General features: G+C 36.4%; 1 long non-coding RNA gene across 5 annotated transcripts in view; it reads right to left on the reverse strand.

Annotated features, from left to right (window-relative positions):
- The window catches only part of LOC141577068 (uncharacterized), a 401,469-nt gene that overhangs the window by 37,837 nt on the left and 347,645 nt on the right, over positions 1–15,987 (reverse strand). The window contains exon 1 of one of the 5 annotated variants that reach the window (XR_012505591.1): positions 7,368–11,598. The exons of the other annotated variants lie outside the window; for them this stretch is intronic. This is a non-coding gene — a long non-coding RNA (uncharacterized LOC141577068). Of the gene's footprint in view, positions 1–7,367; positions 11,599–15,987 lie in introns of those variants that run through there. 5 annotated transcript variants of the gene reach the window in all.

Below are 15,987 nucleotides of genomic sequence, written 5' to 3' on the forward strand. Positions count from 1 at the left end.
AGAGAAATGCAAATCAAAACTACAATGAGGTATCACCTCACACCAGTCAGAATGGCTATAGTTCAAAAGTCCACCAATGACAAATGCTGGAGAGGGTGTGGAGAAAAGGGAACCCTCCTACACCATTGGTGGGAATGTAGTTTGGTGCAGCCCTTCCGGAAAACAGCATGGAGATTCCTCAAAAAACTAAAAATATACTTTTTCTTTTTAAATTCACAACCTTTATTTTCAAGACACTACCTACCCTTTTCAATACAAAAACATTATAAAAAAAATGGAGATGACATAATGAGAACAATCAAAGAAAACGCTAGCAAGACAAACGTTCCCCCTTCCTAAAAGCAAGAGGGCTTACTTTGGGGAATGAAAAAAGAGGAGACCTAGGTTAAGAGAAACGTGAGCAAGGACATTTCGATTTTGCACCACTGAGCCCAGATTTTCAGGAGAACCTACAATTTTTCTGGGGAGGTTCTAAAGCATCTGTCTAGAGAGGCAGTGGGGCGATTTGTGGAGGGCAGTAGATATTAGAAACCCAGGAGACCTGTTGAGTGAATGGGAAAGGCGCCGCCCAGACACCAGGGAGAATCAGGAACCGCATCCACGCAGTCCCCCGCCCCCATGCAGTCCCCCACTCCCACACGCCCAGGGTGGGAGGAGGGGAAGTGGGGCACTAAGGATGCGCACGGACCCCCCGCTCAGGTCCCTGGCAGACCTGGAGGTGCGGCAACCGGAGACCCAGCTCTGGAGACCAGCCCTGCAGAACCTGCCCCAGGCTGAGCACGGGGAGGACCGAAGTGGCAGCGCCGCCGGCCCTGGGAGACGCACGGGGAGAAGCCGCGTCACACCAGGGTCCTCAGCGCTATCGGGACCCTCCCCAGCCCCTCAGGGTGGCCAATCTGCAGTCGCAATAGGCGACTAGTTCCACTTGCATGGCCAACCCTGCGAAGACCCGCGTCTGCGAAGGGGCTGAGGCGAGGCGGGGGCCGGGGAGGAGAAACTCACGTCCCTCATGGCCGCGGCTGTGTCTGCGTAGCGCTCCGCCTGCTCCGCCAGCCGGGCTTTCTGCACCAGTTGCTGGCGGTCCACCATCTTTACCGGCTGGGTCGGGCTGGGCTAGGAGTCCAGGGGAGCCTGAAGGGCTGGGGAAGATGGCGGCAGGGCTGCTGCCCGAGGCTGTAGCTCGTGTGCACGTGCGCAGGAAAGACCGACCCACCAACCCAGCAGCTGAGGCGACAGCGCAGGCGCCGAGACTGCGACTGGAGCTGCGACCGCAGGACGGGGCGCTAGACGGCTCAAAAGCCTTACCGTATGATTCAACAATTTCACTCATGGGTGTATTTCCAAAGGAAATCTTGATTCAAAAAGACACGTGCACCCTAATATTCATAGCAGCACTATATACAATAGCCAAGACGTGGAAACAACCTAAATGTCCATCGACAGACGACTGGATGAAGAAGCTGTGGTATATTTATACAATGGAATACTATTCGGCCATAAAAGAGAATAAAATAATGCCATTTGCAGAAACATGGATGGACCTGGACATTGTCAGTCTAAGTGAAGTAAGCCAGAAAGAAAAAGAAAAATACCATATGGTATCAGTTATATGTGGAATCTAAAAAAAAAAAAGACAAACTTACAAAACAGAAACAAACTCACAGACACAGAAAACAAACTTATGGTTACCACAGGGGGAAATGGATGGGAAAGGATAAATTGGGAGTATGAGATTTGCAGATACTAACTACCATATGTAAAATACATAAACAAGTTCATATGTATAGCACAGGAAACTATATTCAATATCTTGTAGTAACTTATGGTGAAAAAGAATATGAAAATGAATGTATGTATGTTCTTATATGACTGAAGTACTGTGCTGTACACCAGAAATTGATACAACATTGTAAACTGACCACACTCCAATAAAAATATTTTTAAAAGTAGGAACAAATGAAGCAATGCCTGAAAATCGTATGTAGACAACAAAACTCTTCACTAATGCATAGAACCATTACTGTTTGTTTCAACAACTTTCTCCAGTCCATCCATTTTTGAATCGGCATAAGATCATACAAGAGACATTCTGATACCCATATTTCTTGAAACCTTTCATTTGGTAACGGTTTTCCTTCCTTAACGATATCAGACAGCACAGGCAACTACATAAAGAGAAAATACTTTAATAATTGAAATGATGTTTCAGATGTGGACCAAAGTAGTGAGAAGAAATGCTCTGAAAGTTATGAGATGACAAAACATTCAAATCAGATGCAAGCCAGCTGAAGGCATGTATGGTATACACAAATTTAAGGATGCTGTCTTGAATGAGTCAGCAATGTACTAGTTGTCTAGCATGCTTAACATCTTCCATTTCTACCATCATCAGCTGACTCTATGACTGCCCAGGACATCCAAGCTTTCTGGTTCTCTAATTTTTCAAGTACACTAGTTCATACACTGAAGTACTCAATATTGTTTTAAGGCATTACTTCTCCTTGAATTGATCTATAGATCCAATGCTATCCCACTAAATCCCCAGCAAACATTTCTGTAAAAATTGACAAGCTGATTAAAAAAATGTAAATGAAAATACAAATGACCTAATATAGCAAAAACAACACTGAAAAAGAAGAAAAGAGTTGAGGAATCAAACTACCTGATTACAAGGTTTATTTGTAATCAGTGTGATATTGGCATAATGACATAACATATAAACCAGAGAAACAGAACGGAGTCCATAAAGTTACAAATAAGTTTATAAATACTCAGAGATAATGTATGTAATATATGTATGTATGTCGTATGTATGTGCATAATTAATAATTAGGATAATTAAACAAGGAAAGGATAATTTTTCAACAAGAGGGACTAAACAATTGGATATCCATATGTTAAAAAGTAAAACTGACCCTCATGTCATACCATGTATAAAAATGGGGAACTAGGGCAATGGTTTTTAGTTTTCCAAAATGCCATGGGGTTTGGTAGTTCAAAGATAAGTTTTCTCTCCATAAGATTGTGCATGTTCTCCAGTAGGTTTCCTGACAATTCTATTCAAAGTAAATGAATGCTACCATGAGTCCAATGCCCTTCTTGGAGAAACTATTTTCTATAAAATCAGCAGTGGAGAGTCTACTTTTTATGCTATGTACTTTTTACCTTTAAGGGTAAAGAAAAATGTCACTGTTTTTCAGAGAAAATGCTTTGCAATTTCACGGACTCTGATTATTAAATCCACATTTACTATATCTTCCATCATCATAGTCTTTAGCAACAGTGAAAAGCTTTAGAATTGTTTGGGTTTTAATGTTATTTTTGTTACCGTCATAAAACAAGCAATCTAGGATACTTTGGCGACCAAATGAGGCCACAGCTACTGGCATTATAGATTTAAGAAATGTACTTGGTGTAGTTAAAAATTACCCAAGCATGTTAATTTTGCTGAATGACCATTCTGATGTGATTAACTATTCATGTCATTAGCTTTTTTTATTGCTAACAAAGTCCATCTAGAGAAAAATATTTTTTTCAACTATCTCTAAGGAAAAATCAACTGATTTGCTAACTTCCAGTAAGGCAGTAAGACATAATTCATGGGTCACTGATTTTAGAAAATATGGGCAAAAGTTAACAACCATTTATTAGGAAGTTTCTATGTGCTTGATATTGTATTGAATGTGAAACTGAAAAATGGGTAAGACATGTTCTCTTATGCAGGAATCCAGACACGTGTCTCTGTAGAGTTCTGGTGAAATGTACCTGAATGAGGTTAATTCTGTAGTTGCTCCAGTTTTTCATTCAGGCTCTAACAATGTGATCTTGATCTGGTAGATAAAGAAGTGAACTGAGAATCAGATCACCAAACCAGTAGTTTGTATGACTTTCTTGTCACATCATATCTATCTCCCCCACCAAGAATGTGAGGCCCTTGACGGAGGAAATGGCATCATTTATCTCAGTATTCCCAGCCTCTAACAAAGTATCTGGTACTGAGTAGGCTGTAAACTAACACTGCTGAGTGAATGAATGCTACCTTGTAACTCCAACCATCTAAGAAGTTATAGTTGTGGTTCTTCATCTTTTGGATTCATGAACTACTTTGAAAACTGGAAAAAAATGTATTATTTGCAATTACCAGAGACAAATGCATATAATACAGTATTATTTATGTTATTTTAGGGGTACCCTGAAGCCCATTTCTGGTATACACAATAATTTTAATAATTTTATATAGAAAATAAAATTTAATAATTTTGTATAGAATTTTTAAAGAACTAATATCTTCCTGTCTGTAAACTAATCACCTGCTCTTTAACCCTCTGATTTATATATTCATAGTTGCATTTAACCTGTTAGGTCTCTTAATATCTTATTTGGAATTTAAAAAATGCTCTAGAAGGCTACCATCCAAATTATATTGGTTATATTCCCAGCTCTGTCATTAACCAGCTGTATGGCTTTGGATAAGTTCCACAAACAATCTGGGCTTCAGTTTCAGACCTGTAAATTAAGGAGGTTGAACTAAGATGATTTCTAAAGTTCCTTATGGCTCTGAAATTCTCAAATCCTCATTCCAAAACGCTGGAGTTTCCCTGATGAAGGAAGGGATATGTGCAATGTAAATCTGCTTTGAGAGGGGAGCACTAAGCGTTGTAAAGATTCAATGTTTAAAAGGATATTAAAGTAAACCCTTCGTGGATGTCTGCAGGAGTCCAAGAATCAGATCTAGAGCTTAAACATAAATCAATTTTCAGGACTCTTGAGATTTCCACTGTGTAAAGGAGTAAATACCCTCTTTGCCCAGTGGCTATTTGACTTTTAACATCATCTAAGTACTGGGAGTAGCCTGTCAGAATTACTTCTGATTCCCAAGTCTAAAGTGAGAGATGCCCTATAGAAAGTATGATTTGGGCAAGAACTGACACAAAAACTGATGAGGGGATTCAAAATATAGAGTACTTTCTGTGAGACTAAGGTCTTTTCTTGGCATCAGATTCAATATTTTGTGGTATCAGTGCATGCAGGACTCAATGCAGTTAAATTCAGTCTTATAAAATGCCACTTAACATTTTTTCTTTCCTCCACTCCAAAATCCTGACTGTCTTAACAGTCTCCAACAGAGAAAAGTCCTAACTTCTGTCTGTGCACATGAAACCTACCCATCTGGTCCCAATGGACACTGGTTCTCCCTGTTCTCCCTAAACAAGATTCTCTTTTAGACAAGTTATTCAGCCAAATTCTGCTGATACCGTCAAACTTGACTCCCTCCATGCCATGTTCAGGCCATGAACCTTTCTCATAGTCAAAGTCCTATTAAACATGGAGTTGTTTCCATTAATGATAGACAAGGAAATTAGACCAACCCTCTGACTGAAACTACAGCTGGAAAAAAAATTTTTTACATCCATTTGAAGCTCTCACAGAGCTAAAAATGAAATAAATAAATTTTAAAAAGTGAAGAATTACAAGTCAATATCAAAGTAAATATTTGCGGCAGGTCTCGCCCACCTTATCTGGCAGTTCTGCATTTCTACACTGAAAAGCTAAGCAGAGCTTTTGACAATCACAGAAAAAAAAGAGTAACACAGATTAGAGTTCAGGACATACAAAGGAAGAGATGGAGAGTGACATCTGATCCACAGAGGTGGACTAGGAATTGAAACTGTTTCAGAATATAGTGGAAATATCTAATACACATGTAATTAGAGTCCCAGATAAAGAGTTAATGGAAAGTGGAACAGAAGCCGTATTTTAAAATATAATGGCTGAGAATTCTTCAAAACTGAGAAAACACATCAAGTCACATATTAATGAACCCCAGTCTTGATGAATACAAATTCTTTTTTAGAAACCCAAACATACATTACAGAAAGCTGTAAAACTTTTTTTTAAAAAAAAGATTTTTTTTTTAATCTGGAGGAATAAAAGATGTTACCATCAAAGGAGCAAAAAAGGAATTGACAGCTAATTTCGACAGAAGCAAAGAAATGATAACTGCCAACCTAATAGTCTACAGCCAGCAAATTTTTTCTCTCAAAAGTAAATGTTGAAGAAACTATTTTTCCTAAAAAATAAAGACAAATTTTGTTCTCAAAGGAATACTATGAGGATTTCCTTAGACAGAAGGAGAGAAGCTCATAGATACAATAAATGAAAATAATCTAAAGAATTAATGCATGGGAAATTTAAATAAACACTGATGGCAGAAAATATTAACAATAATGTATTGTGGGGTTTAAACATATATACTTAATTAATATACATTCCAAAACAATAGTGTTTAAGTAAGAAAGGGGATAAAGAGAATTAAAGAATGTTAAGATTCTCACATTCTCAGGAAACGGAAAAAAGTACAAATTTATAATAAACATTGAGAAGTCAAGGACACATATTCTGATCACTAGGTATTCTGATCACTAGGAAAACTATTAAAAGAAAAATTTAAAAACTGTACAAATGACAAGTTAATAGAGGATAAAAGGGTATAATACAAAAATTAATCCATAAGTTAAGAGAAAAAAATCATTAACTATAAAGAATGACAAAGTAGATTTAAAATCATACTTATCAGTAATTATGTTAAATTTAAATACACTAAATATCTGCATTATTACAAATCATCAAAATATTTAAAAATATTAAACCCAATTATATGCTACTTCAAGAGATAACTCAAAAATACAAGAATACAGAACATTTTAAATTAAAGGGATGAAAAAGGATACCATAAAGAATACTGAACCAAAAATGGCTACTGTAGCTGTATTAACCGAAGAAAGTGCACTGTATGTGTTAGAGCAGGCAGACAGCTAGATATGAGCAGAGGAAGGGGGACACAGACCAAATGGCAGGAATTGGGCAGAAAGGAGGGGCACAGGCCAAATGCAGGAAACCACACATCATGTAAGCAGCAGGGATCCTTGGGCAGAGAAAGAAAAGCAGGAACCTTGGGGCTGATAAGGGATCATGCTTTTTGGGATGACAAGTGGCCTGGAGAAGAACAAAGAAAGGTGAAAAGGCAGGAATTTCTAGTGTCGAATGTGACCTTTTGCTCATTATGCCCTCATTTCAATAAAATTAGCCTTGCAGATCAGAAGTACCCATCATGCACCGACGCCATGACACTTCCGATCCAGACTAAATAAGGACAAAAATCCCTCCTCCCTTCGGGAAGGTGGAGTTGGGATGATAATCAGGGAATACGACCCCAAACCCTTCCCTCCCCAGTGAATATTCCGCCCATTCATTTTTACACCCTATGTAGCTAACTTGCCAAAGAAACTCAGGGCAGCCGCTCACCTGAGCCTGCCCGCTCTCCCCTGAGAGTGTACTATCCATCCTTTAATAAATGCTCACTTTACCTTTTTTAACCTCTAAGTCTCGTCTCTGAATTCTTTCTGGGACAGGACAAGAACCTGGAACACCGGTTGCATCCATCGGCACCATACGGAGAAAGCATTAATAGAGTTAAAGAGGAACATTTTATAATGGTAAAGCAAAATCACGTCACAAGGAAGTTTTAATAATAATAAACATGTCTCCTTTTATTAACAGAACATTGAAAGATATAAAAGTTGGCATAATTAAAAGAAAGAAAAGACAATTTTATAATTATAATTACAGATTTTTGACACACTGCTCTCAGTTGTTGCTGAGATCAAGCAGACCAATGGAAAAAACAAATACAGCAAGACTATAAAAGATTTGACCAACACAATAGCAAGCCAGACACAACTGAGTGTCTAGGAAACTACTAAAAAACATGTATTATTGGCAAGGATACACAAAACACTTACAGAAATTGATCTTATACTACCCACAAAAAGAGTCTCCAAAATTGTCAAAGGAGTGAAATCATACAGAGCATGCCCTCTGACCACAGTGGAATTAACCTACAATTATGGTTTTTTATAATGTAACTAAAAATTGCCACACCTTTGGAGGTTAATCAAAATACTGCTAAACAAACCATGAGTCAAAGGAGAAATCACAATGGAAATAAAACATATTTGAAATGAATGATTAAAAAGAGCAAAATTTATAAGATGCAGGTAAAGGTATCTAAGGAAGGGAATTACAGCTGATCATTTATAGCCTTACATTGTTTTCATCTATTAAAAGTCCTTACTAGAAATGAAAAACACTGAAAAATCAACACTACAGTTATCTATCTTAAGAAATTAGACAAACGAAATGCTAATCAAATTTAAGAATAATAGCAGGCAGGACATAATAAAGAGCAGAAAGACAGAAAGAAAGGAACCAAAATTACAAGGAAGAGAATCAGTCAAAAGATGTTTTTTGAAAAGATTAATTTAACTGATAAAATCCTGGTGAAAGTGATTTAAGAAATATGAGAAAAAGGAAAAACAAGCAATTTAGAGAAGGAAAAAAAAGAGGCTAAAGGTCAAATACTACAGACACTGAAAAGATAGTAAGAGGATATTACGAAGATTTTTATGCCAGTACACGTTAAAATACAGATGAAATAAAAATTCCTGGAAAAAATATTTTACCTAAACTGACATGAGAAGATAACAGAAAAAATGACTACCCTGTAAACTACTAGGGAATTGATTGTATAATTAAAAACATATCCATAAAGGAAAATCCAAACCAAGATGGCTTTACCAATGAATTCACTGAACACTGAAGGAAAAATTATCACCAATCATACTTAACCTTTTCCAGACAATAGAAAAGAGGAAAATTTTCCAGATCTTTTAATGACATTGGCATAATCATGATGCCAAAACCTGTCATCATATTAAAATGAAGAAAAAGTATAGGATTTAAAAACAATAGGAGAAAAATACTTTTAAAAATTGTCAAATGCAGCAACGTGTAACAAGGATAATATATCATTAGGAAGTTGGGCTTATTCTGGAAATGAAGAGATAATTCTACATTTGGAAACAATGTAATTCACCTCATTAACAGAATAAAGGAGGAAAAACATTCTATCTAAATGATACAGAAAAAGCATTTGATAAAATTCAACATCCATTCATATTCATTCAAAATATAACTATTAGCAAGCCAGGGACAAATTTCTTAAGTTAAAATGTTAAAAATGTTTCTTTATGACATCAGAAATTATACAGTACTGCTGATTAAAATCACCATTGTATTAAACATTGCACTGGATGTCCTGCTCAGTGTTATAAAGCAAAAAAAGCAGAAAAAAAGGTAAAAGAATTAGAATGGAGGAAATAATACTCTTATTTTTAAATGACACAATTACATATATACAAATGCTGAGAAGGCCAATATCTAAAAATTAACTGTATTTCTACCTCAGCAATAAATAATCAGAAAATAGAATTTTAATATATGTGTCATTAAAAATAGTATCAAGCATATCAAAGACCTAAAATAAATCTATAAAAAATATGTAAGAACTCTAATTATAAAAAAACAAACAAAAAACATTATTATTGAGAATGATTTTTAAAGGACTTACTTAAGTGGAGAGATAATCATGTTTTTGAAATGGATAACCCATTACCCTGAGGGTCATTGCCACTCATTTCTCTTCAGAATGACCTACACACTAAAAACAATCTTAAAAAAAAAAAATTTAACCAGGCATTGCTTGAGGGAATTGAGAAGCTAATTCTAAAGCTTACATGAAGATTAAAAAGGCCAAGAATATTCAAGACATTCCTGAAGAAGAATAAGAAGAGATTATCCTATCAAGTTTTTTTATCCTATCAAGTTTTAATTTTGAAAGTAATGAAACAATGGAACACATAGAAGATTATACTGAAGAACAATCTCATAATTTGAATTATAAAAAATTCATAAACAGAACAATGAAAGTACTATCTATAAAGGAAAAGACTGCTAAACTGAACTACATTAAAATGATCAAATTCTGTTTATTAAAAGATATCATTAAGATGGCGAAAAGGCAAGCCACAGAATGGGGAGATAGTATTTCCTGTACCTATAACCAGCAAAGGGTTCATTTTCAGAATTTATAAAGACTTCCTACCAATAAAAAAAAAAAAAGACTGACATTCCAGTAGAAAAATAAAGAAGACATGAAAAGGTACTTCACAAAAGAGGATATTCAAATGGACAATACATACTTTAAAAAGTCCTAAACCTTATAATTTAACATGGAACTGACAGTTTAAAATGCAATAATATTACACCTATACACAGAAGACTGGAAATAAAAATTATTGATAATATCAAATGTTACAGAATATATAGATCAGTGCTACTTCCTAGGATCAATAGAAATATAAATTGGTACAATCCCTTTGGAAAAAACATTTTGTCAGTTTCTGCTTAAACATAGTGTTGCCCTAGGACCAAGCAATTCTGTCCTTCAGCATACATTCAACAGAAACGCATGCATACGTGTAGCCAAAAGACTTTTGCAAGAAAATGCATAGCAGCGTTATTTCTTCTCGTGATAAACTAGAAACAATCCAATGTCAATTAAGAGTAGGCTTGATAAATTCTAGTATATCCTTACAATGAGATGCTATCAAAATAAAAAAATACAGCCACATCTAATAAAGCTGATGAATCTCAAAAACTTGATGAGCAGGAGATGCCAGACACAATACTGTAAGCAGCGAATTATTCTTTTCAGCTAAACTTCAAAAATAATCTGTGGGAGTAGAAGTCATGATAGTGATTACCAGGAGGAGCTGTGTATTAATAAGAAGAACAAGGAAGGCTTCTGAGGACTGATAATATTCTGTTTTTTATAGCATCAATCCTGAAACTTAGAAGAAGGTTCTCAGGGCCTGCCATATGCTGAGTCTGATACGTGAACGTTCTTTACCCTGTTGTGCGTGGCTGTCAGGACTGTTCACTGTATGACTTGTAAGGACAAAAGAATGGGGAGACTTGGCTGGCAACGCATTTAAGGTAAATGTCCCAGGCTTGGTTGCTTTCCTGTGCTGATATGATCCATCAGTCAGTCTTTGTCAAACTTGCTTGTGATCAAAATGCAACTGTGTGGTGATTTGGGGCATCAGAAACTGCACCTGAGTATCTGAAGTCTCTGTGATGAAGCTACTGTTACTCCCTGATCTGGATCCTTTTTTAGAGCAAGGATCCATTCATTTGTGTTTTTTTCTGTATGTATTTTTACCTCAATGAAAAAGTTTAAGAAAACTAACCTGCCTTTAGGTCCCAGCTTTAAGCTTTCCATTTGCATGTAGTGCTCTTTGATTACCATGATGAAAACAGAAACATACACAGGGTGTGTGTGGGTGTGTGTGTGTGTGTATCTCCCCTTGTTAGAGCAGTAGATCTTTATTGTTCCTGAGAGACTAACTCCTACAATTGTAAATAAATATTTCTATAGTTGGTGGCTTTCTCCCCAATTCCCCCAATTCTATTTCTTTTGTGAATTTTGTTTCCTCTGTCTACACCCACACCACAACTTGGCTATATTTTCAGCTTTTTTGTTACAGTTTTTGTCACTTGGTGGTCAGAGTTTTCCACAAGGAAACATTTTTCTTAACTCATGGAAGTTACGAGAGATTCAAAAAGAAAAGATCATGTAGGCTGAGTTGAGCAGGAGATAGAAGATGGCTGACTAGACCCACTTACTAAGTGTTAATGTCTGTGCACACCCACCTAAAGGTCTAAGCAACTCTAAACCATGCCCCTGCAGAATTTCACATTTCTACATGCTGTGGACTGTTGCCTGAACAAGTCAAAACACTGGTTATAAAAATCCCCAAATGACAATTGCATACATGATCATAATTATGTTTCCATTTCTTATCTTCCCTAATCAAGTGTAAACCATTTGAGATCAGTTTGGTTCCTAGAAAGCACAGAATAAATTTTAACAAAATAAGTAAAATGAATGAAAATAGAGTATCTTGATTTATTTTAACTTACTCAATTCTGCTATATCAAGAATTCTTCTAGGATTAATGAAAGCTTAGAGACCTTTAGGTTTAGGGTAGTCAGACATCCAGGTTTACCGAGGATAGTCCCAGTTTACGTATACTGGTCCATGTAACTACTGTCTATTTCATTAAAAAAAAAAATCTCAGTTTGGACAGAAGTTTATATGGTTATTCTACTTAAATAACTTGTTTGTATCAGTTAGCTATAGCCACAATGATACTGTTTAACATAATCACAAAATGTCAACACTGTACAATAGTTAAGTTTCTGTTCAGCTCTCTAGTTTGTGTGTAGGTTAGTAGTTTGCTCATTTTAGCTGGGATGACTCATCCTCCTTCTCAGACTCAGTGGCTAACATGGGCATCTTCTCATGGTGATGGCAGAGGGCAAAACCAAATTCATAATACTTCCCAAGCTTTTGATCATGTTATACCCAATAACATGCCACTGACTAAAGCAAACCACATAGGAATTCCATGTTAAGGGGCAGAAAAATATATCCCACCTTTTCTGGAAGGAGCTGCAAAGTCACATGGCAAAGAACATAAACACAGGGAGGATGCGATCTACTACAGTTCCTTATAACTGCAGTCATTACCACCACATTTGCGAGGTCCCTGAATGAGACCTCGTAGACTGCAAGCTTGTCACTTGGCACTTGTCGTATTATAATCCAGTGTCTTTCCTAGAACTACGAGGAACCTTATCACAAACTGAAGCTATCTGATTTTTACAAAGCCTTTAAGCTCAAAAGGTAACAGTGACAGTGGTAGATGTGTGATGTTCTCTCTTAGAGCCTTGTCTCTAGCTCTGTGAGCAGGACTGAGAAGCCCCTGAACTGTGTGCAAGCCCAGCTTTTCTCCTGAGGCCTGTTACATGGCACCATTTCCCCCTTAGCCTTCCTGACAAGCAACAGAATCAGAGGCAGAAGTGCTCTCCCCAAGCCCAGCCCGAGGTACCAAAAACAAAACAAAACAAAACAAAACAAAACAAAACAAAACAAAACAACACTTATCCATGAAAAAACAAAACAAAACAAAACAAAACAAACAAACAAAAAAAACAAACCAGAATTGGACGGAATTGATGGACTTCTCTTCAGCTGCATGAACCATGTTCCATAGATAACTGGGGAAAATTTCATGTTCCCTTCACTGAAATGTACCAGAGACCAGCAACAATCCGTCAGGCCCCTGTACTCTCCATCCCAGCATAAGGAGCTGGGCTGATATAGTCTCCTTTTGCCCACCTGATGTATGATTCTTATTTAGTCCCTCAAGTGGGGGACTGTCCAATAGGGAGGAACTTCTTGGCAAGAGCTACCATCTTTTCTCCTCTTCCTATTTCCTATCCCTGGGAAAGATGAAAGGGTGTGTGTACATCCAAGAAGGTATCAATTTCCAAGACTATGAAAAATTAGGTACATACTGGCTCTCAAAGCTGATCATTCTAGCTTAACAGACAGAAGCAATTATCCAGAACCTATCAGGTCAAATGAGATGGAACAGTGGGAGCACTGGAACTGGCAGGTAAGTAATTAAGCTAAGTTCTACTATTAACTTAATGTGAGACATGAGGTCACCAGGCCTCCATTTCCTCATCTTTACTAGTGTGTACTAAACAGCTTTCATGATTCCTTCCAGGCATCTTTGAGTTTATGGAGTCAATGATACACTCATCACAGAGCGCCAAATGTGGATGCTCTAAAGTCACTGGGAAATAAATACCCAGCTGTTACATTATCCTGGACAAGGAGAGAGGTACGAATATTTCTCAGAAGGAAAATTTTCTTCCTTCTCACTCTGTTTACATTAATTAATTTTCTAAACAAATCCCATAATCCTCCAATTAGAAACTTGTTTCCTGTCACTAGGGTCAAAATACCAGCCCATCTTCACTCACACAATTCCTTTAGGAGATTGGAAAATATAAAACAATGAACGGATAAATGAACACTGACATAAACAAGAACGATGTGCTAAAATCCTCTATCCCAGACTTGAACATTATTCACTATTCATCCAAACATTTATGGGTTAGGCAGTGGATAAAGATTGAGAAAGACAAATAAAGAGAAAGAGAAAAGCATTTCAAGAGTGCAGAATCCAATAGGCAGATCACTTCACAAATAATGACCACTCATCTATAGCGGTGACACACGTGCTGTTATAAAGATTCATACAAAGGTCACGGAGGTCCAAGGAATGGCAAAGCTAACTGCACAGAATCTGAGTTATGCTTCACAAAGTCTTTGACACCAATTATTTTATTCCCCAACATCCTATGATAGAGATACAATGCTTTCATTCCCAGCATCTTACTTCTGCAGAAAAAGGTCCAAGGCCAAGAGAGATTTAACATTTTGCTTCTAGATCTTATTACAATTGTACAGATGCTACACTATAAAAAATTATAAAGCTACTCCTAGCCTTTAAACTAGAAATCTCACACCTAAGAATTTAGCTGCTTTGACCATCCCCTATGACCAGAAGATGGATTATGCATATTAAAAAAAAGATTTTCCTAAAAAGATAAACATAGAGGATTTCTTGTTATTAATAAAACAAATGATTACTGTGCTAATAAAACTACATTAACCAAAAATCTGTATTCCCTAAGCAGCCAGTTCAGTCACATGTTATTTTCCGTGTAGAACAAAAAATAAAGAACATTTTAGATAAAACTGTTTTCTAACCTGTATATATATTTCCCCCAACTTTTTAATGTTTTTTTTTTTTCTGATATCTGGAAACCTGTCTTCTTGACATTGCACATGGGGAGCGATCAGATAATTTGATTACTGAACTTTACTCAGAAAAAAAAAATGCACTTAACTACTTCCAGGTGTACTCCCTACTCCAGATTTTAATAGTAACTTGTAAAATCTTTCAAGGAAAAATCACATCTTAAGAGAAAAAAGCAAAACTTTATGTTGCTTATGTGAATGATACCATGCTGAGAAAAACTGCAAGAAATACATTAAATATACTCATGTTTGATGTCATAGCTTTAAGCACAAGCCAGAGTAAGTGAAACATTACTTTGCGAAACACGATGGTGTGTCCTGCTTTAAGTAGTTGTGCGGATATAGGTGTTGGTTTGCAGTATATCAATATTCTACACTCTAAAAGAAAACATCCTAACATCACTGAAGTATCTCTGTGCAGTAGATAAGTTAGCACCATATGGAACAGGAGAGGGCAAAAATTAGGGTGCATTAGAGAAAAGCCAAATATTATTCAATAAATTAAAAAAGATAAAAAATCTCTACAATGACAGTCTCAATCAATAAGAAAATGATACCCAGTTTACACACACCCATGCACAGGGAAAGAACTTGCTTTAGTCCAAAATTTCAGGCCTTTCTCTGTTACATGAAGTGAGTGACAACTTTGTAAATAGTTAATATGACTGAGTACTTCCTTAGTAATTTCAAAGTATCATTAATTTCAATTTATCAAGTGCTTATTTATGCCATGTATAGTACCAAGCACTTTACGTACCATTGGATTTAAAATTTTTCACAACTCTCATTGTAACAGAAAATAATCACTAGTTAATCACACATCTTGATGCATCCAAGGTGATTTAGCCAATAAGAGAGTTCAGATTTGAATTAACTAATGTTAAATAGTTTGTCACTTCCACCACATTGTACAACATTTTGTTTGTTTGTATGTATGTATGTGTGTGTATTTATATGTGTTTTTCCTTTATTGCTTTTATTACAGACTATAATTTTTGATTCATATGATTATTTCCTTTATATTGTTACCTTTCCAGTTTTGACAACTGACAGGGCAAGGATATCTCACTTAACCATCAAGCCTCTCGCCTCCAGCACACGGGCTGGCACATGATAAGTATTTAGTGAGTATGCTTTCATCCTTGGTCCTTAAGATTCAGGCCAGTATTCTATGACCCAAATCATGATCCTGCTGTTAAAATACTACTAGGCATTCAAGATCTTACAGGAATGCTACCTTTATTCTCAAAAGAGGTCAAAGGATATAACAACACTGAAAATAAATCACCACCATCATAAATTAGCAATAGAATTTTACCGATTTCGGGGGAACCACCCTGAGAAAA

The sequence above is a fragment of the Camelus bactrianus genome, chromosome 3, assembly GCF_048773025.1.
Source record: "Camelus bactrianus isolate YW-2024 breed Bactrian camel chromosome 3, ASM4877302v1, whole genome shotgun sequence".
Taxonomy (NCBI): domain Eukaryota; kingdom Metazoa; phylum Chordata; class Mammalia; order Artiodactyla; family Camelidae; genus Camelus; species Camelus bactrianus.